This window comes from Periplaneta americana, chromosome 4 (genome assembly GCF_040183065.1).
Source record: "Periplaneta americana isolate PAMFEO1 chromosome 4, P.americana_PAMFEO1_priV1, whole genome shotgun sequence".
In the NCBI taxonomy this organism is placed as follows: Eukaryota; Metazoa; Arthropoda; class Insecta; order Blattodea; family Blattidae; genus Periplaneta; species Periplaneta americana.
The window spans coordinates 110566587-110588129 of NC_091120.1; the positions used below are offsets into that span (position 1 = coordinate 110566587).

At 33.3% G+C, this 21543-nt stretch overlaps 1 pseudogene; it reads left to right on the forward strand.

Moving 5' to 3' along the window:
* Nucleotides 1–5505: 5505 nt before the first annotated feature.
* On the forward strand, nt 5506–19868 carry LOC138698861 (trypsin-3-like; annotated as a pseudogene).
* Nucleotides 19869–21543: the final 1675 nt, after the last annotated feature.

Genomic DNA, 21543 nt, shown 5'->3' on the forward strand with positions numbered 1-21543 from the left:
CCCTTCTAGCTGATTTCAGATCCTCGTTCACTTTAGAGCCACGATAGGCTGGTAACTAAGACTTTCGTGGCTCGAATTCTGCCTGAGAAGGAAACTTTTTTTAGTTCCTTATTCAAATTTATTACCAATACTTTTCGATTGCAGTGATATTTTACTACCGTCAACCGGGGTTACTTTACACACTTTTTTTGCTTATTCGTTAAAATAATTGAAGATTGTCAAGTTAGATACACAAATTAATTTTTATATGAATGTTCCTGGTTAATTTGAGTAAATTTGAAAATCTAGTGGTTGTACATATGCATTATGACACACTTGTAAATAAATAATCACGTGTGTAAAGATGCCCCGTTTACGGGGTTACTTTACACACATATTTACTTTGCCTTATAATCGAGTATTCTGTTCAATATGATCCAACATTGCACTGTTTAAAGTACTGGGATTGGAAAGGTAAAACATTTCTGAACAATATGATGTGTTTCGCAATTTATTAGCCCACTATAGTTAGCACAGTGGGAACAAAACATATTGGTAAATTCCTGAAAATGAAATATTTTATATAAAACTAAAGAAATGTAATTACAGTACAATAAATGGTTATATGCTGTTCATGAATGTGCTGGTACATTGTGATTTTCCTGGGGAGGTGCTGTAGGAAGCCTTTTCAGAACCTGGTGACGGTCCAACGATTGAGGGATAGCGTCATGCTAACCACATGACTATACTGCTACCTACTAGTTGCAGTAACCGATTCAACTGGCAATGATCCTTCAGAGCCACGGGTTATTTAAAATAATAATGATAATAGTAATTATAATAATAATCTACAAGGAACGACCTTGTCTGTTTGAAAGTCATCCATTTTCCCCTATCATTGACGGGAATCGATCCTACCACCATTAATAGTGACATTATACATCATATTAAAAAGAGTTTTTATTTTTAATTGGTGCCCATAAACACTTCACATCTGTGTAAAGTTGCCCCGTTCAGAGGTACATTAGGTTATCATTCTTGATTTCCCTCGCGCAGGGTAGCATATGTAACGAAAAACTGGTCAGGCAGTCATCTCCCGCGTCCGAAAGCTTCATAATTTCATACAATACTAGTAAAAATTGAATGTATGAACTGAACTATTCAGTACAACACAAAGTTTTTACACATAGAAAAAAAAAGTAAAAATACTTGCCTCGTGAAATTCACCAGCAACAATGGTGTATAACAGCTTTAATAATGGCACACACTTCAGACTACTACACACATGTGCTGTTGTCACACAGAATCAATTCCACGGAGTTGCTACACATTGTCTGTAATGTGCTGCCATCTAAAATTTTTTTATAGAAATGTGTAAAGTTAACCCCCTTGTGTAAAGTGTACCCGGTTGACGGTACTTAATTAACTTATTATTGCCAGAACATGAATTTTACCAGCTTATTTTCTAATGCCTTTCGAAATGGGCTACGTCAGCAGTCGAAACTACAATTTCAATAGATTACTCGCTATCTTGTGAATCCGGGCGTGGCATGCGCAGTGGCTCATTTCGGGGACTGATTATTCCGTCGGTCCGGAGTTTCTTGCCACTACTGTACATTTACAAAGGAGAGCCGTTAGTGTTATAAGTTTAGTGATTGTGATTATTGTGATTTGTGCCATGCCTAGACACCAATTCTCATTGCGTGAACATGTGTAGGCTATATCTACAATACTTATATGAAAAGCAGAAAGTCGTGTTCTGAAACACGAAGTAAATTTCGAGTAAAGTTTCCAGGAAAGTCTATGCTTAATGCCAGTACAATTAAGAGACAAGCTAAAACATTCAAAGAAACAGGCTCCGTAAAAAATAAAATAGTCAACAGACAACGTCGTGTTCTTACGGAAGACAAATTAGACCATTTTGGCAAGAGATTAGAACATACCCCCCAAAAAACCTCCAAAACAGTTATCACTGGAAACAGGAGTCTATGTGTCGTCTGCACGAATAACAACAAAATTATTGAAACTGAAGCCATATAAAATTAAAGTTGTGCACGCGTTACATCAGCCAGACCCGAATAAGAGACTGCGATTTTGTAAATGGGTGTTAGAAAAGGTAAACTCTGGGGAACTAGATGCAAAATGCATATTTTTCAGTGATGAGGCGTGGTTTTATTTAAATTGACACGTGTGTTCACAAAATTACCGGTATTACAGTGGCCACAAACTGACAAAGTCCTTGAAAACCCATTACATGATGAGAGGATTGGTGTGTGGTGTGCGGTTAATGCACACCATATTACATTGAACAACAAATTTTTACTTTTTTCTCTTACTTCGAAATAAAAATAGGTGAATATTACCAATACGCGTGCCATAAATATGAATTTAAAATCCAAATTGCCCCATCATGTACATTTTCCGGGAAAATGAATTGAAATTTTTTTATGACAAAACTTATTTGTTTTTAATTTTTCACTCCCACTGATAAAATTACAACACACTAGGGATTCAAAATTCCTCATAATACTTGAAAACTTTGTACTGGATACAAAAATGATGTTACATAGTTTAAAACACAACATTAAAAATATTTCTTGCGTATAATGAGAAAATTCTCGGAATTCGAATTTACATTTAAAATAATTTTCTGGATGACTTCTGTTTATAACTAGACCCGGGACTATTTTACAAGGAACCAATAATAGTCTGCAAGCATGCTGGATGATGTTCCTTTATATCGCCTTTCCATTTCAGATATTTCTCGATGAAATCTTTCCCCGTGCTCGTAGCTTACCGCTCCTAAGTTAGGATGACAGAAATCCAAATGGGAATGTAAAAAGTGTATTTTGACAGACATATTATAATCAATTTTGTCATATACACTTAACATGGTTTCCACAACAATTTCTATGTAGTTCTCTGCCCTAGAATTTGCAAGGACATTTGAGCAAATATTTTTGAAAACGCATCATACCATTCTTTCTGTAACGGAAAGTTTTTCCTCAAAGAAAGGATCAGCCATAACCTTGTGAATTTATGGACCGATGAAAATTCCCTCTTCTAATTTGCCTTCACTCAAACTGGTAAACGTTTCCTTTAAATACTGAAAACCACACCCTTGTTTTTTCATTGCATAGACCTCACTTTGAACTGTTATGAAATTTACTTAATAGAAGATACCAATATCTGTTTATTTATTAGAAGTACAAAATAACATGCCAACAACCAAACCGTAAATAAGTCATAGACTCATAAAATGCATTAGCTTTTGTTTTGGTTTAGTCCTATATCAGCAACCCGCGCAAGATATTTCCTGGGGGGAGCGCTTATAGAAAAAAGAAATCAAAGTATATCTTAAAAACTCTACTTGATATGAAGAAAAGAGATGAATTTTCGAATTCAGCGTATACCAAATAATAAGAGACACATTGTTTTAAGTCGGAGAAAAATTTTTGTTGTTCAGTGTTTGACCCCTTCTTTGAAGAGCTTACTAATGCTGAGCGCATGACCAGTAATTTTCAGCAGGATTCCGCTACTCCTCACACAGCTGCAGTGTCAATGACGGAATTGCGTCGTGTTTCTGATGGTGGTGAAAGAATCATAAGTAAGAATTTGTGGCTCCCATGCAGCCCCTCTCTGACAACCTGCGACTTTCATTTGTGGCGAAAACTGAAAAGTAAGGTGTACAAGAAAAGTCCTCATTCCTTTGATGACCCGAAACGCTACATATGAGAGGAAATCGAAGCCATCACAGCTATGGAACTTCAAAATGTTGTCCATTCTTTTATAAGAAGATGTCAGGTGTGTGTTGCAGTGGAAGGAGGACATTTTCAGCATTGACTGTGAGCATTGTATGTAAACATTATTGAACATGTTTTGTATTATAACAATGAGCGCCAACCACCGACTGAAACATGTACACGCACCAGCGATCGGCGCCAGTATGACGCCCGCTAGCCGGGCAGCCAACGCTGCGATCGCCCGTCCGTTCCTATCCGCGCACACACATTTAACAACTCTGTACATTGGCGACATGATTATACAGATATAGTTTCGCAATACCACATATTCGGACATGAACAACAATATTTTGACAGACATGTATTTTAGAATTAACACACGTTATATTACGTATATACATTCATATACTACATGGCAAAAGTATCACTGAACTACTTTTTCATATGCGTACAATTGTTGATTTTCCTTTCTATTGTAAAAATGCCCTATATATACAAATATTCAAGTGTGTCCTCTAGCCTAGAGCATACACACACGCACGCACATACATACATACATACATACATACATACATACATACATACATACATACAAACAAACATACATGCATACATGCATACATGCATACATACATACATACATACATACATACATACATACATACATACATACATACATACATACATACATACATACATACATACATACATACATACATACATACATACATACATACACAGTCACATTGACTTTTATATATAAGATGATGTACGCATTTCCTTGACGACGAGTGTAAGTTTCAAAATTATTCCAATCTTCTATTAATATGTATATGTCAACTATAAACGTTACACGCCAAAATTGGAACGGAATAAAATGAAATAGACTAAAATGGAACTGATTAATACGTTAGAACAGAATATCGTATAATACGTTACAATAAAATAGAGTAAAAATTACTGTAATGTAGAGCAACGTTGATATGAATTCAAATATTGTATTCGCTTCGAAATTTAATAAAGTAAATTCATAGATTAAAAGTTATTTTATATTTTCCTCTCAACAAACTTGCTATTTTAATTACAGAATCTATCTTGTGTCAGGGATTCTAGCAGTACTGAGCCCTGTAACTAACATTACACTTCAGTCTTTAAGTTGATATTTAAAGGAAAACCATTGTTAACGTTTTCTTGTGAGAGTTTTACTCTTATCTTATTGCCTAGGCTATATTTCAAATCAACGCAAATTTTCCAGTTCCGTATATTCTCCACCTCCATCCACTTAACAATTTTACAAAAACCCACAAATTGGCTGTGATACTACAAGAGGGATTTTTCCAATCGCATTATTTGCCAATCAGTCTTCTCTTTCATTCATATCCTTGTGACTAGATATCCAGACGGCTGTAATCTCATTCGTGTCGCTGATCTTTCCATTAGTGGGTGGGGAAAATTCATGGAATTTGCAACGATCCCTGCTGTGTTGACAGTGATTTCTGTTTGCAAAGTATATGGAAATAACTGGATTAATTTATCTTTTATCAGATTAAAATTAGAGAGACTATTATGAAATCTTGTTACAAAATAACACAAATATCTGAGTACTGGAAATGCCGATTATACCATACAGATATTTCAATATGATTACAGGCGCATTAAAGATTAATTTTCCAATGGAATCCCCAATCTATTAAAAATAACAAATACAAAATCCCAGACGAACAGGTACTCCAAACATGCGTATAAATATGGATATGTTTTCATGAATCGGCATATTTCTGTTCGACTCACACATCACAATGCTACGTCTGGCTGTGTTTGCTGCCCTATTCGTAGTCTCTCTAGGCAAATAACCAACCATTAATAAAGTAAATACATTCTAAGAGGAAAACCAATATTCCATTCACATCTTACTTATGATTATTAATACCTCATGTTTAAGAATATTTTACTAATTATATAAATTCAAAATATTATTCTCGCTATGTTACTATAGCAACCTTCAAATCATCAATGATATAGGCCTACTATTTATGTTCCAGTAATTATTAGTTTTCTTTGATCTCTTTATTTGCATAATTTTTCTAGTAGGGGTTGATGCATTATTTTATACATTGTCTAACTCTCAAATGTAATTATTAAAATGTTTAATTACCCGTATTCGATTCATTTCAATATTAGCCTATGAATTAAAAAAAATACAATGCACTGACTTCTGTATTTTAAGATATGGGTTTAAAACTATAACAAATAAACTTTGAAAATCATCATATCTTACACAAAGACGTAGTGTCAAAGAAAATGTTCATGCATAATTATGAAAAGTAATAGCAATTTATTAGACAGTTATTATCAGCAACTTCATACTTATGAATTTTTGCGATAAGAGCGTTATCTTCTATGTAAAATTAATTATTATCGAACATATTACTATTAACGTAATATTTTTAATTATACAATTAAAAGCAATAACATATTTTATACTAAATACAAAAATAAGCTGCGAGCATAAAAAATTGCAAACGTGCTTAAAATCTGCAAAGAAATATTTCTCTGTTCGACATTTTATGTTTTATTGACAGATAAGACGTAATCTATACTAATAATAAATCTGTAGCCGAAATTTTTCTGGTAATTTTCGATTTTCCAAAAATAATTGGTCCTAACATATATAATTAACCACCCTGAAACCGAAAATCGCTTTTTTGAAATTTTTGTTTGTATGTCTGTCTGTATGTTTGTTACCTTTTCACGCGATAATGGCTGAACGGATTTCGCTGAAAATTGGAATATAAATTAAGTTCGTTGTAACTTAGATTTTAGGCTATATGGCATTCAAAAGACGTTATTTAAAAGGGGGGTTATAAGGGGGCCTGAATTAAATAAATCGAAATATCTCGCTTATTATTGATTTTTGTGAAAAATATTACATAACAAAAGTTTCTTTAAAATAATTTGCGATAAGTTTTATTCCTTGAAAATTTTTGATAGGACTGATATTTAATGAGATAAATGAGTTCTAAAATTAAACTTTAGCAGCTAAGTTTGTGTATGTTACCTTTATACAGTGTTGCCAGTGTGCAAGTTTCCAAGATGGATTTCGAACAAAGCTGTTGGAAGTTATCTTGCTAGATAAAATATTATTTTATTACTATCTTAAAATATCTTATAATTACATGACTCGACTTTTCACTATATCAGGCGCCGTCGCTCGCGTCCCCAGGAGTTACTTTGACGGCCGAATTGTGGGTGGAACGCCAGCGGACATCGCTAACTACCCATATCAGGTACTAATGTTATGATACTTTATTGTTTTACAATTTTTATTTACTTTATTTAATGTTTATAATAAATCTCTGAAATATATAAAAGTAAGATTTTCATTTTAAATACGAAACGATTTGACATCTGGAAGCATCTCAAATTCGTTTTATAAACGTTTTTAAAATATCTACATATACAGTAGACAAAAAAGGACGAGAGACTAAAAAATTATTTTACATTAAAGGCTTATCGGACGAAACAATAGACGATTATATATCCTATTAGATAGGAAATGTAACATAGTCAAACATCTTTCTGATGACGGTGATATATAATGTAAGATATACAATTTACTTAATTACAAATCAGCCAAATTGCATTATGTTATAAACTATGAGTAAAGAAAGAAGTTACAAATTTTAAACAAACTTAAGCTTATTACATTCCTCTTCAGACGCTTATTGTCCATTTCCGGAATAGCGATCTGAATTATCTCAGATGTAGGCCAAGTGTCGTGCTAGCCATACGGCTATTCCTCCACAACTTTATCCATTTTTAAGGTCACAATGCGTCACACTTCAAGAATTATACTGTATTAGAATAAATGCCAGTCAAATTCAATTCTTTAAATGTCAATAGCAATTTTATACGCGAAGACAGCTAATGTTCATTCTGTTGAAATGAAAACAGCTCATGACATACAAACAGAATGTATGAATGTTTTAATTATTACAATATACTTGGAATAACTCCGGACACTTTGCACAAAGGTACTTACTCTTATTGCAATTAACGAGTTACTCAGATCTAAAAAATGAATTAAAAGTTGACAATAGGCTACTAAAGTACTAGCTTTAGAATGGCAAAAGAAATACTACCATGACTATTACACTTTTATTATGTCATAATACTTTTAACTAATAAAACGATACGGAACGACGGTTTCAACAATTCATGGTTGTTTATCCTACCATTTTTATCACCTCCCTAGCATTTGTTTATCTTTATCACCTCCCTAGCATTTTTTTCTTTGTTTGCCAACATTTTATTTTCAATAATTGTATCTTTTAAAATTATTCATGTTTATTTCATCATCCTTATTAAAACTTTTCTATCATACATGTTTCTTATATTATTAAGGTTATGTTATAGCTTCTGCTGTATGGATAGTCACGTATCAGAGATTGTTTTATAAATATTGATAATGTTTCAATAAAACTGAAACTAAATCAACAAAGCCTTCTTGACTAGTAATCGTGAGTAATGACTAGTAACAAGAGAACAGCTCATCATAACACACTACTGCAATCTATCGGAATATTAGTAAAAAATGAAATTGTACAAAAATACATTTTGAAGACAGGTTAGTATTTTAGTAATTCAATTAATATGTTATTGCATTAGAGTACATTATTTATTTTAATATTTATATACATTCTTCTAATCGTGTAATAGTCAAATCAACCCCACTCAAGTTTTGATTTCCTATAGATAAATAAAGGCCTTTAGTGATATTACTGCAAATAAAATCGCTATTATTTAAAATTTCACATAAAAATGTTGTATTTATAACAGTATAAATTGTGATTGCGTATTTCTTAAAATATTTTACTCACGTAAGTTTAGTTTAGGTGATTAGTATGTATACACATAAAAGTATAACAATGTCTTCATATACCCTAATATACTGTCGGGAAGAATGTGGTTCTCCATAGTATGTATATATATAAATATATATATATATATATATATATATATATATATATATATATATATATATATATATATAATAACTCAATAAGGTATGAAATAAAAATATAAACAACCATTTTGGGTCTTACTCAATAAGAAGTAGAATTAAATATAAAAAGTTTACAATTAATTAAAGATAAAATCAGGCACAAAATAAATAACCAGTAGAATACTTGCTGCTCCGTATTCTAACACTTATTTTGACTATTGCCAACATTTTTAACTCATTCCGCTCCTTCCAGAAATCACGAAGAATAAAAGTGATTCTTCCATTGGATTTTCTAAACTTTAGGGAGATTAAGTAACAAAATAAAAGGGAACAAAGGGATTAATTTAATACTTCATCGATCGAGATTCTAAAAATTTTCTTCGGAGATCTATTTGTTTGCGTTTTAGAATTCTATACCTGCTTGTCTTTTATATTCACTTACTGCATTTAATCTTCACAAATAATTATATCCCATTATTTTACAAGACTAAACAATGTCTCTCACTGAATTTTTAATATTATCGGTATATATGTATGTATGTAAGTATTTATTTACACTGCAAGTGGGCAAGCAGCCGGTGGCAGTGGTATACACAATATAAGCAATACACAAAAAAATGATAAGCAATACACAATAAATTTACAATACACAATACAATTATACAATACACAATGCAATTTTATACACAATACAATAAGAATACACAATATAATTTAACACAATAATAATAAACATAAATAAAATACCTAATTTTACATTACAACCTACATAATTATGTATAGGCCCTACATAAGTTTCAATAGTCATTCACTTTACTCTCATCTCATTCACTGTAGTGGCACTACGACGCATTTCACTGACACACTATAACACATTTCACTGACACTATAGAACACATTTCATTGACGCTATAAATTATCACTGATCGGAACTATTCACTGCACTGTAAAACCATACCTTCACTGACTCACCTCGCTTCACTGATACAACAGTTCAAATAAGTCAAATAATTACACCCTTATGCATACTGTACTTATAAACAGAACTACATTTAAACTAAACATTTCTAGTCTAAGGCCCTTTTACACGCTATTTTTAAATAATTTACAATTCAAACCAAGGAAGAAACTCATCAGGCTAAATAAATACATGTCACCTTGAAAAATTGAATGTTAAGTGTCACCTTAATTTTAATTTGCACTTTATATACAACTTTTTAAATTATTCTTGAATCTCCTTAAGGAAGGACAGCCCTCAAAGACCGCTGCAGGTAGGTCATTCCAATCATTTATAGTTCTATTTAAAAATGAGAATTTACCTACATCCGTTTTCTGTTTCCTACATTTGATTTTAAAATCATGATCGTTCCTACCATAGTACGTTGGCTTTTCTAACCGAGCCGTTATGTCTACCCATGCTTTCTGACCTAGATGTGCTCTATACAATGATGTTATTCTAGTTTTCCTACGTCTGTTTTCCAAAGTTTCCCATTTAAGTTCTTTTATCGTATCGTTTCCATCTTCTCCTTTACCTTTAACAAATTTAGCTGCCCTATACTGGATTCTTTCTAAGGAATTTATCTGATATATTCTATAGGGATCCCAACATGTAGTTCCGTATTCCATTAACGGTCGCACTAACGTTAGATATGCTATTTCCCTCGATTTGGGACTAGCCTTTCTCAAGATTCTCATAATAAAGTGAAGTGCCCTCCATGCTTTACCCGTAACATTATCATCATGCTCTCCCCAAGAAAGTTTGGAGTTTAAATACACTCCTAGGTATTTACAACATTGTACTTGCGGAATTACAACACCACTGAATTCGTAATTAAGACTAGTTTCCTCTCGGGTTTTACAAAATGTTAGATTTATTTTTAGAACCATTTATTTTCATTCTATGCATTAACGCCCAGTTATAAATTTTATTCAAGTGTGTTTGAATAGCATCTACATCTGAATTATTTCTAATCTTTCTATAGATAATGCAGTCATCTGCAAATAGCCTCACATTTGATGTAATATTCTGGCATAGGTCATTTACGTATATTATAAAGAGTAATGGACCCAGAACGCTGCCCTGTGGCATCCCTGAATTTATATTTCCAAATTTCCGATATTTCATGACCTACTCTAACTCTCTGGGTTCTACCTTTTAAGAATTCTTGGGTCCATAGCACCACTCTTTTATCTATTCCTAGCCTACTTAACTTATCTATTAATATGTCATGTGGCACCAAATCAAATGCTTTCGAAAAATCAATCACAACTGCATCGATTCTTCCGCCTCTATCTACCTCTTCAGCTAGATCCTGAACCAGCGACGTAATTTGACTATCACATGAGAAGTCTTCCCTAAAACCATGCTGGCGGTTGTAAAACCAGTCTTTCGCATTTAGAACATGACGAATATAATCCGATATCAAATGCTCCATGACTTTACATACGACAGATGTAAGGCTAATCGGTCTGTAGTTTCCGACATCTAATTTATTTCCACCTTTATGTATGGGTACCACTATAGCTGATTTCCAGTCACATGGAACAGCTGCATTGTTTATGGAAACATGAAATATACGCATTAAGTATGGAATTATGGCCTCGGAAACTAATTTAAGAATCTCTGTAGCAATACTATCTGGTCCTCTAGACTTCCGACTTTTTAATTTCGTTATTCTCTCTCTAACCCCTTTGGAAGTTATTTTGAAAGTCGAATTTGGTTCACATTCACGGTCTGTGACACAACCACTCCTATCAGCGGGATTATTATTATTATTATTATTATTATTATTATTATTATTATTATTATTATTATTGAAAGCCGAAATGAAATAGGAATTTAATAAGTAGGCCTTTTCTTTGTCATTAGTTATACTTTCTCCGTTTTGATTTCGTAAAAGCACTACTCCTCCATTTTTTCCTTTTCTCTTGCGTACATAATTATAAAACTGTCGCCAATTGTTACTTTCATCTTCTTTTAAAGTGGTTTTTAGACAATTTTCCTGAGCTATCCTTTTCTCACACTCAAGTTTTTTTAATTAATTCGACATATTTTTCCCAATGCTCATGGCTTCGTTTACGTCTACTAAATGCGCTCCTTGTTCTTTTCTTTAAGTAGCGAATATAATTAGTGTAATATTCAGGGTCCGGATTTTTCTTAATTATTTTAGAAGGTACACATTTTACTAATGCCTCGAAAATTATACTCTTAAATCTATGCCATACATTTTCGATATTTCCTTCAGTCCTTAGAAAGTCATCATGCTTTTGTCGTAGAAACGTTTGTAATTCATGGACATCGGTTTTGTTGAAGTTCCAGACAGACACTGGACTTGACCTCGGATTTACTGTGTTTTCCCAGAAGATTTCTAATAAGACGCTATTGTGGTCACTGTGTATATGATGAGTACTACTGTATATTCATATTCTTATGATAAATAACTGAAATCGTTTGAAATCTAAGGTAAGATTGGAATAACCTGTTATAAAATACAATCATATTCAAACCAAAGGTCCCGGGTTCGATACCCGGCTCCGGAACAATTTTTCCCTCGAAATTATACGATCATATTATTTGACTTGTTACATTAATGCAGGTTTCCATGGAAGTATATGGACAGCACTACTGTGGAGGTTCAATCATCGGTCAAAACTGGGTACTCACTGCTGCCCATTGTGTTGAGAAGTAAGTGTTTTATCAATATTTATATAAGTTACAAAAGAAAATGTTTAAACTATTTTTCTGATAACATCTATAAAAAGAACTCAAATTCCCGATTGTGCGACAATTTGTCCCAACTTATTCGTCCCGGTAGAAATTTATTCCAGACAGTGTGTCCCATAATCTATTTGTACCCTGTGACATTTCATACAAAACTAATTGGTACCAACGTTTTTAGTTGTACCATTAGTAATACAAAGTAATAATGAAGAATGATGGTTTGGAAAAATTCAGTATACAAATTTTGTGTTTAATTTTCATTACTGCCATGACTAAAGGAAACCATTAACCTTCAAATTACCATGATCATAATATAAAGTTGACACAATGATGACTGGTGAGACTTTGAAAGTATCATCAAATTCGTCTCATATTCAATACGAGCATGTAATCAGTCTCAACAGGTGGTCTCGTGTAGCGAAAATTATAACTTGTGCCGTTATGGAAGTGCAGCTGCCATTATTCACCGTCTTTCTCTAATGAGAATCTGTCGGGGATAATTTGTAATTCCTCCAAAGGGACAACTGGATAATATCTACGCAAGTTACACCAACGTTGGTAGTCGACATTGCTCGCTGGCCGTCACCGGGCCGTATCGAGCCGTGTCAAACAAAAGACAATCGGAATGGTTGTAGTAATATTCGCGACTATATTTTTAAATAATTCACACCATTCGTTAAGTGTAAGGTATATGCAGTAAAACGGCGGTTTTTTGAATGCACCAAAAGGAAATGCAGATGTAGTAAGATCTTAAAGTAGATTATCAGAACGAAATAAAGGGATATTAAGGTGTGTTTCAGGGAATATCATTCAAATGAAGAACGTAAATTTTCGTTTATTGTTCATCAAAGCGTTAAGTACGTAATTTTATGACTGCTTTGCCATTTTATTTGTAGTCTAGAAGAAAACTTTTAGCGGCCATTAAATTATTCAATGTTTTCATCATATTATTGATTATCAATATTACGGAATAAGAACTATTATAAGGGCCATGACCGACAGGATCATCTTGGCTGTCTGCGCATGCGCGGGCTTGATTAATGAGAACCTAAACTAACCAAATCCAACCTTCGTATAATATGCAAGATTTGTAACCGGAGCAAGAAGGCATCTTATTGATTTGATCTGGAACGCACACACGAAAATAAACTCAAGTAAGTATCATGCTGCCACTGCATGAGAGGTCCGCGCATGCGCCACAGCAAAACTCTTTCTTTCGCGATCTCCTCATCTAAGTCACGTAATCTATTTGCAATATTTACCCAAATATATCTTGTCGCTAATAGTGGTATCTCTCAGTAATGTTCAGAACGAAGGAGGTAGAGAAAAAAAAAAGAAAATAAATTTCTCCTTCTAACGACGCCACTGACCAACGTCATGTCCTTATGTTGGCGACATTGTGTATTTAGTTAAATTTTGTCGTAACCGGGACAGCATGGTTCAAGGGTACCGCAGGAAATTCTTCAGTTTAGCGGATTTTTATTTTTTGAATTATTTGGCAAATGTCTAGCATGTATCCTTTGGATATTACGTCGCATACTTTCATTTTTTAATAATGCCACGTATGTTTCACTGGTAGTGGTGTTTATGTGACGGTTAATATATGATGTTGTTGCCTCATTAGAAGTTTGTGCATCTTCATTGATACTAGCTATGACTTCTGTCGCTTTATACTTACCCAGTTCGGCGGATGGGTAAGTTCTGTTTCTCGTAAAATTGTTGGCTTCTTTGTACGTGTAACCTGGCACCACAATTCCCTCTTTTCTCGCAACGCCATTCTGTCTTCTTCTCAGCATATCAATGTCTGTAGTATAGAAACTTGCCATATTAATTTCGGATTGCCTCTCTCACTTGTCATGAGGCGAGGACGGTCCATAAGGAATATGTAATGAAGGTGTGAATTCTTGAAATTTTGTTGCTGCAACTCAAATAGAAATCACTGTCTTTTGGTAATTATTGTATTGTTGAATGTTTGAAAATGTTAAAATTCTGTTGCTAATTATTAATACATTTCTTTCTGAGACCAATTGTCCAGTAAACGTTGTCGTCGGACATATTTGTTTGTGGTACGAATTGTCGTTGGGACGATTTCCTTCTCTTTTTTGGGACCAATTGTCGCGAGACTAATTGCATGGGACATATAGTCGCGAAATGAAATTCCCACAAATTTTCAGATACATATATTGTTATCACATACCGTTACACGAGACCACTATGTATGATACTGCTGTGTTGTACTTTGTCATTCGAGAAGAGAGTGCAAAAGACTTTGCATAAGAGTTTACATTTCATCCGGTTTACGGAGTTGTTATTTTGAAAACAAGTTCACACTAGAAAAATCAATACGGTGAAGATAAGGGATATTCTTCACAAAATTTAAGAATTCACATTTCATCAGGTTTACGGAGTTGTTATTTTGAAAACAAGTTTACACTAGAAAAATCGATACGGTAAAGATGACAAATATTTTTCACAAAATTTAAGAGTTCACATTTCATCAGGTTTACGGAGTTGTTATTTTGAAAACAAGTTTAAACTAGAAAAATCCATACGGTGAAGATGACATACAATACTGTGTGGTGACGCGGCGCTCACCGAAAGAATGACTCAGCTTAAGTGTGAGAAGGCGACAGTGCCGATAACTTATCGCACCGATGCACAGTGATACGAAAGAACGGAAAAATCGGCAAAAATCAGATAGAAAAAATTATTTACAAAAACACTTTAAAATCATTTTTATAACGAAATGAAGAAAATTTCGTATTTTATTACAAATATTAACCATGTTATACTAGTGTATTATAGAATAAAGATAGGCTATCGTAAGATATCTTTAATTATGCTATTTTATTAACTTCATAATATTATCTATATATTAGTATATAAAAATTGAAAATTTATCTTTTGAAGAGGTGGAGAAGTTCAAATATCTTGGAGCAACAGTAACAAATATAAATGATACTCGGGAGGAAATTAAATACAGAATAAATATGGGAAATGCCTGTTATTATTCGGTTGAGAAGCTTTTATCATCCAGTCTGCTGTCAAAAAATCTGAAAGTTAGAATTAATAAAACAGTTATATTACCGGTTCTTCTTTGTGGTTGTGAAACTTGGACTCTCACTTTGAGAGAGGAACATAGGTTAAGGGTGTTTGAGAATAAGGTGTTTAGGAAAATATTTAGGGCTAAGAGGGATGAACTTACAAGAGAATGAAGAAAGTTACACAACACAGAACTGCACGCATTGTATTGTTCACCTGACATAATTAGGAACATTAAATCCAGACGTTTGAGATGGGCAGGATATGTAGCACGTATGGGTGAATCCAGAAATGCTTATAGAGTGTTAGCTGAGAGGCCGGAGGGAATAAGACTTTTGGGGGGGCCGAGACGTAGATGGGAAGATAATATTAAAATGGATTTGAGGGAGGTGGGATATGATGATAGAGACTGGATTAATGTTGCTCAGGATAGGGACCGATAGCGGGCTTATGTGAGGGCGGCAATGAACCTCCGGGTTCCTTAAAAGCCAGTAATTAAGTATATTAGTATACACTATTTTCATACTAAATGTTGCAATGAAGTTCACATTATTATCTATATATGTATAGGCCTACACTATTTTCATACTAAATGTTGCAATGGATTAACAAACAGATATTGCTTTTGGGTGACTTGAAACATACCTTGCTAATCGGGTAGATCAGTTTTCTCCTCTTCTGCTTTTTCTTCTCCTTCCTGATCTTCCTCCTCTGAAGATGGAAGTTATGTTGCAATTCGAGTAAATTCTTGTGCCTTCATAAGAATAACTACATCTGTACACATTGATCCCATAATTTTCCTTGCAAAATTTCTGATAGAATAGCTTCGGGTGTTAGCAGAAGCCTTGAAAAATATCTTCAATTGTGACAGTTCTGAAAATCTTTCTGGAGTGATAAATAATAATTATAGTTTTATTTAACGACGCTCGCAACCTGGAGTGATATTTTTTGTTGTTTTTATATTGGGTAAACTGGGGTCTGTTGGACAGTCGGGCATGTTGGACACTCTGTATTTTAACGTGTTACCATTCTTGTTTTTTGCTTCTTGAGCCTCTCCTGGTATCTGATCAATTGAAAATGGGACAACGAATCTAGCCGCATCTTGTGCAATGATGCTGGCATATAGTACAAAAATGCGCGCAATTTGTACGGCACATTCTTCATAAGCTATCTCATTGATATCATAGCCACATGACAATGTTCTAAAAATTGCGGAAAATCTTTAATTGGGCACTCAACAACTCCTGTGATTGATGGAGATCGAGCTGCAGTATAAAAAAGTTACCGAGCTGTGGTCCCGTCATTTGTTGCGACACTACCCCAGAATTTTCTTCTTCCTATAAATTAGCTTTGGTTTTTTAGTGTAATCCTCTGTAGGGTAAATTAGGGTCTGTTGGACAGTCGGGCATGTTGGACACTTTGTACTTTAACGTGTTACCCCGCCACTTGTGGGCACCACATTCTGCTAGAAGTCAATAACGTAAGTAGCCAGACCCTAATTTACCATATATATGCAGAGCTACCAATAAAGTAGCGCGTGGTAGGGTTATGCTCTTTACAGCAGGATAGGCCTATACGTTGGAATGTTCTAAACCAACACACAAAAATATTTTGCAAGACTATACGTGCAAATTTAGAGTGTTGACGAACTTTTGCAAATTTTTGATGTACATAATGAGAGTAAATAAGTCAGAAAATGACATATATTTTATATAATTTTAAATTTAAACTGTTAATCACATTTATAAACCTTTGATTACGATCGTAAAATCTCAGTAAGATGCAATCTTTTACTTTGAAATGCCAAAACAGGCACCAAATTCAAATTTAGGACTGTGATATATTAAAATGTATTAGTCCCAACAATTACTAAGACATTTGTATATAACCTATTCCTCTCAAGAAAAGTCTAAAAATTAAATTTTGTCACGAATTTTGAGATTTGGATCACTGTGCGATTTGTCCTTAGCCGCTCTCATATTATAAATGGATTCAACTACGGTATTCATCATGTAAAAACGTAACATTACAGCTTCTCATAATAATTATTTTCCTCACAGCTTACCTACGAATGTAGTACAATACAGAGTAGGAAGTAGCATCCAAGGAACAGGTGGTACACTTCATCCAGCAGTCGACATTTTATCTCACCCCAACTTCGATTGCTATACTGTGGATTATGATGTGGCAGTAGCAAAGGTCAGTATGTTTAACTTAATGAGACTTCTTGTCGTTTGAGCAATTTTAGAAGCAAACGACAATTCGTGCTTACTAACTTTCTAAACCTCTATTTACGGAAAAGAAATGGGACTAACACACATTAGTATACACACAAACACTCTAATTTTGCCAACCATATTACCTCTACTTTCCATCTCATTAAAGTGAAGGTCTATTAATTCTGTTTACATAGATATCTACCAAATATTGCTTACAAATAGTATACCAAGTTAGATGCGATCCTTACGAATATTATTCTTTCCTTTATTTCATCTTCATTAAAAGTTTAAGATGAAAAAATTGTGATATCACAAATTCTATTGTGAAAGTTAATAGAAAGTATTCTTGAGTCATCAATTAATATAATGAAGATCCATTCACACTTTAGAAGTAAAACTTCATATATTAACTTTTATGAGTTATTTATTATTAAAAATGTTCACTTAATGTTTCATAACTTGACAAAAATATGCAATTTTCATACATATGGCCCTCGTACTGAATATTATTTAAGAATACACTTTCATCATTTAGCTAATATTAATAATTCATATTTCGATTTTGATCTTAAAATATACAAAGCTTTAGATCAGTACGACTGTATCAGAAGCTTGTTACAGAACAGATAGCTGTAGAACTGCAGTGAGCACGAGAGAGCTCAGCTACCAAGATAACTTGAGTGAACAATATGAGGAACTATTTCATTATACAGTCTTCCTTTCAGAAAAATGTATTGGCTAGGGCTTCAAGTATAGCACTGGGAAGCATTTTGTGTTCACATTGTGCTTATTTACTGAACGTTTAAATCAGCTGCTACCGATATGTACCCTTCACATCCACACTACATAACTTATAGGATTATGGCAACGACCAAAATCTCGAAGTTGTCAATAACAGTAACAGTAACTAATAATATGCCTCATATATTTCACAGATATCCGTACCATTCGAATACAGCGACGTTGTACAACCCATTGCAATGACAACCGTAGAACCTTCAGGAGGTACTCAAGTCGTCGTCACAGGATGGGGCCGACTCAGTGAAGGCGGACAATACCCTGATCAGCTGCAGCAAGTGCAGGTCAACATCGTAGATTTCGACGAATGTAATGATATTTACATGGAGAAGTATGGAGGAATAACCAAAAGAATGATCTGTGCCGGAGTTCCCCAAGGAGGAAAAGGAGTGTGCAATGCAGATTCCGGCGGTCCTCTAGATAGTTTCTAATGACAATGTAGTTGGAATCGTATCATGGGGAGCAGGTTGTGATGTAAAAGGGTACCCCTAAGTATATGGTAACGTGGCTGCTTTGAGAAGCTGGGTCACTTCCGTTACAAATATTAACTAGCAAGAAGTTATGTTAGGTAATTCTGTCATTGAATGATTGTATAACGCGAAATTGAAACGGCAGTTAGAGACGAAACATGCAAGTGTAAAATGTAAACCTGTAGAATATTAATGTGAGTACCAACATTTATTTATTTTGTTAATTAATAAGTTAAAGATTTTTTAAACTCTCAGCCTTCAATTATTAAAAAAAACGAAAATAAATTTTTTCTATTAGCATTAACTTAATTAGTTAATACTAATTTAAAATTAATTGAAATAAACTAATTTTAATTAATTAATTCTATTTTAAAATATATGTATACTGATATTAAAATATGCTACAAAAATGATAAATTTGCTTTCGAAGGGAACAAGATAAGGTGGTCCGCGGAACTGTTCTGACTTAAAAAGGTGGTCCCCACTTGAAAAAAATTGAGAAACGCTGGTCTAGACTGTTTCTACCTCCTTGTTTTATACCGATTCGATATTGTCAATATAATTATGAGCATTTAATTTTCCTTTACATCAAGATTCTGTGCTTCTGGTCTTGTGTATTTTTTTATTGAATATCCATATTTATTGAACCCTATTTTAACATTAGGTATATTAGGGTTATAATTAAATACATTTTCGATACAAATACACAAAGGTTACCATGTTACTAACGAATGGATATTACTTATAACAGATAGACAGTTACATCACATTCAAGTACATGAATGTAAGTATATAATATATTATACATAGAAACATGTATATGACATAAAAAGCAGATGTATTACATAAAATTATATACATATGACATGCAAAAAAATAAAATAGACCTATTACATGTACTCTAATTTTACACAGAACCCTAACTTACCTAAGATAGGTATGTTAGAGTTATAAATACATCATTATAATATTAATATGATATTGATGAATTAAATCACATATTGAATCTTTTAAGTACAATTTTATTATAATTTATTTCATATGGACGGATTAGGTGAAATAAAATGAGAGGAAAAAAGTCTTATGTTTAAATTATGAGATTAATAAAATTTTCAAATATATAAATTCCGAAAATCTGTACAACATTTTATAATTTATATACATGAATGAATGAAATAAAATGATATGAAATTAAAGACTAAAATACAATCTTATATTTCAGTTAACAAGTCTCATGAAATATATATGGTACAATATTATAACTTAAGCAAACAATATTCACTAGGATGTAATTAAAATTTTCCAGGGTTGAAATTTCTGAAGATGTTACACAGTTTTTCCATAAAACAGTGTTGTTACAAGCAGTTTCTAAATGTTATTCAACACATTTATCTTGAATTCATTGTAAATTATCATCCTAATTAATTTATAGTAACTGTTAAATTAAATATTTTTAACAAATATAAAAAAGTGTATTACACTTCTTTAGTCCTATAAGGCCTACTGGTTACTTTCCAATCTGGAATTAAATCAAATAAGTACAATTTAGTTACCCATAATTTAATAGAAATGTACACAGACCGGCCGGATTTGTGGAATGTTAAGTGTGAGGATCACAAAAATAGAAACAAGAAGTGTTAATGCATGGCAAGAAATTTCAGAAGTCTTAATTAGCCTATGGAAAGATTTGTGGTAGAAGAAGGAAAGGTACACTTTTGTCGTGAATAGAAAAGAGAAAGACTGAAACCATCAGGAAGGAGAACTGAAGAAGACTATTCCTCAAAATGGTTCAGAATTGTTCTTCAACTCAACTAAATTCTGACAGCAACGTTGATTGGTTACGTACCTTGTTACAGAAAAATGTTGTTAGCACTTTTTTTAATATCCATATGATTTGTTGCCAAATTAGTACGGTACTTTATTTTACTTGATTAATTAACGACGCTGTATCAACTATTAGGTTATTTAGCATCGATGGAATTAGTGATAGCGAGATGGTATTTGACAAGTTGAGGCCGAGCTTTGGCCTTAGATTACCTGGCATTCGCCTTATGATTGTGGTAAACCTCAGAAAAAGCCAACAAGCAGAAAACGAACTCGAGCACGAGCGCAACTCCGGATCGACAGGCAAGCGCCTTAGCCAACTGAGCTATGCCGGTGGCTATGTCATATTACAGTAAGTTTAAGCTCAATTTTTGAGTGTAACTGCCTATTTACCTCATAATTGCGTGTAAACAGGAAATAGGTTTTACAGTAGATGGAATTCAATAAAACGGTTTCAATATACTGGTAACTGGAAGATATATTAATATCCTATGCAATAAAGAAGTAAGATAGTTTAAATACGAAAATTCGGAATAAGATAATCACGAGCATATGAAATTACCGTATGAGGCGTTCAGAGCACACGTGGATCAACCCACAAAATTTGCATATTTGGGTTTATTGCTTTAAAACGTTCCTCACATTCTTCTCTTTAAAGTGTAAAACTGTGTAATCATCATTCCCAGTTTTACCATGAGATTTCAGTACAAGTTTCGTTTGTGTATCGCATTTTGCGCATTGT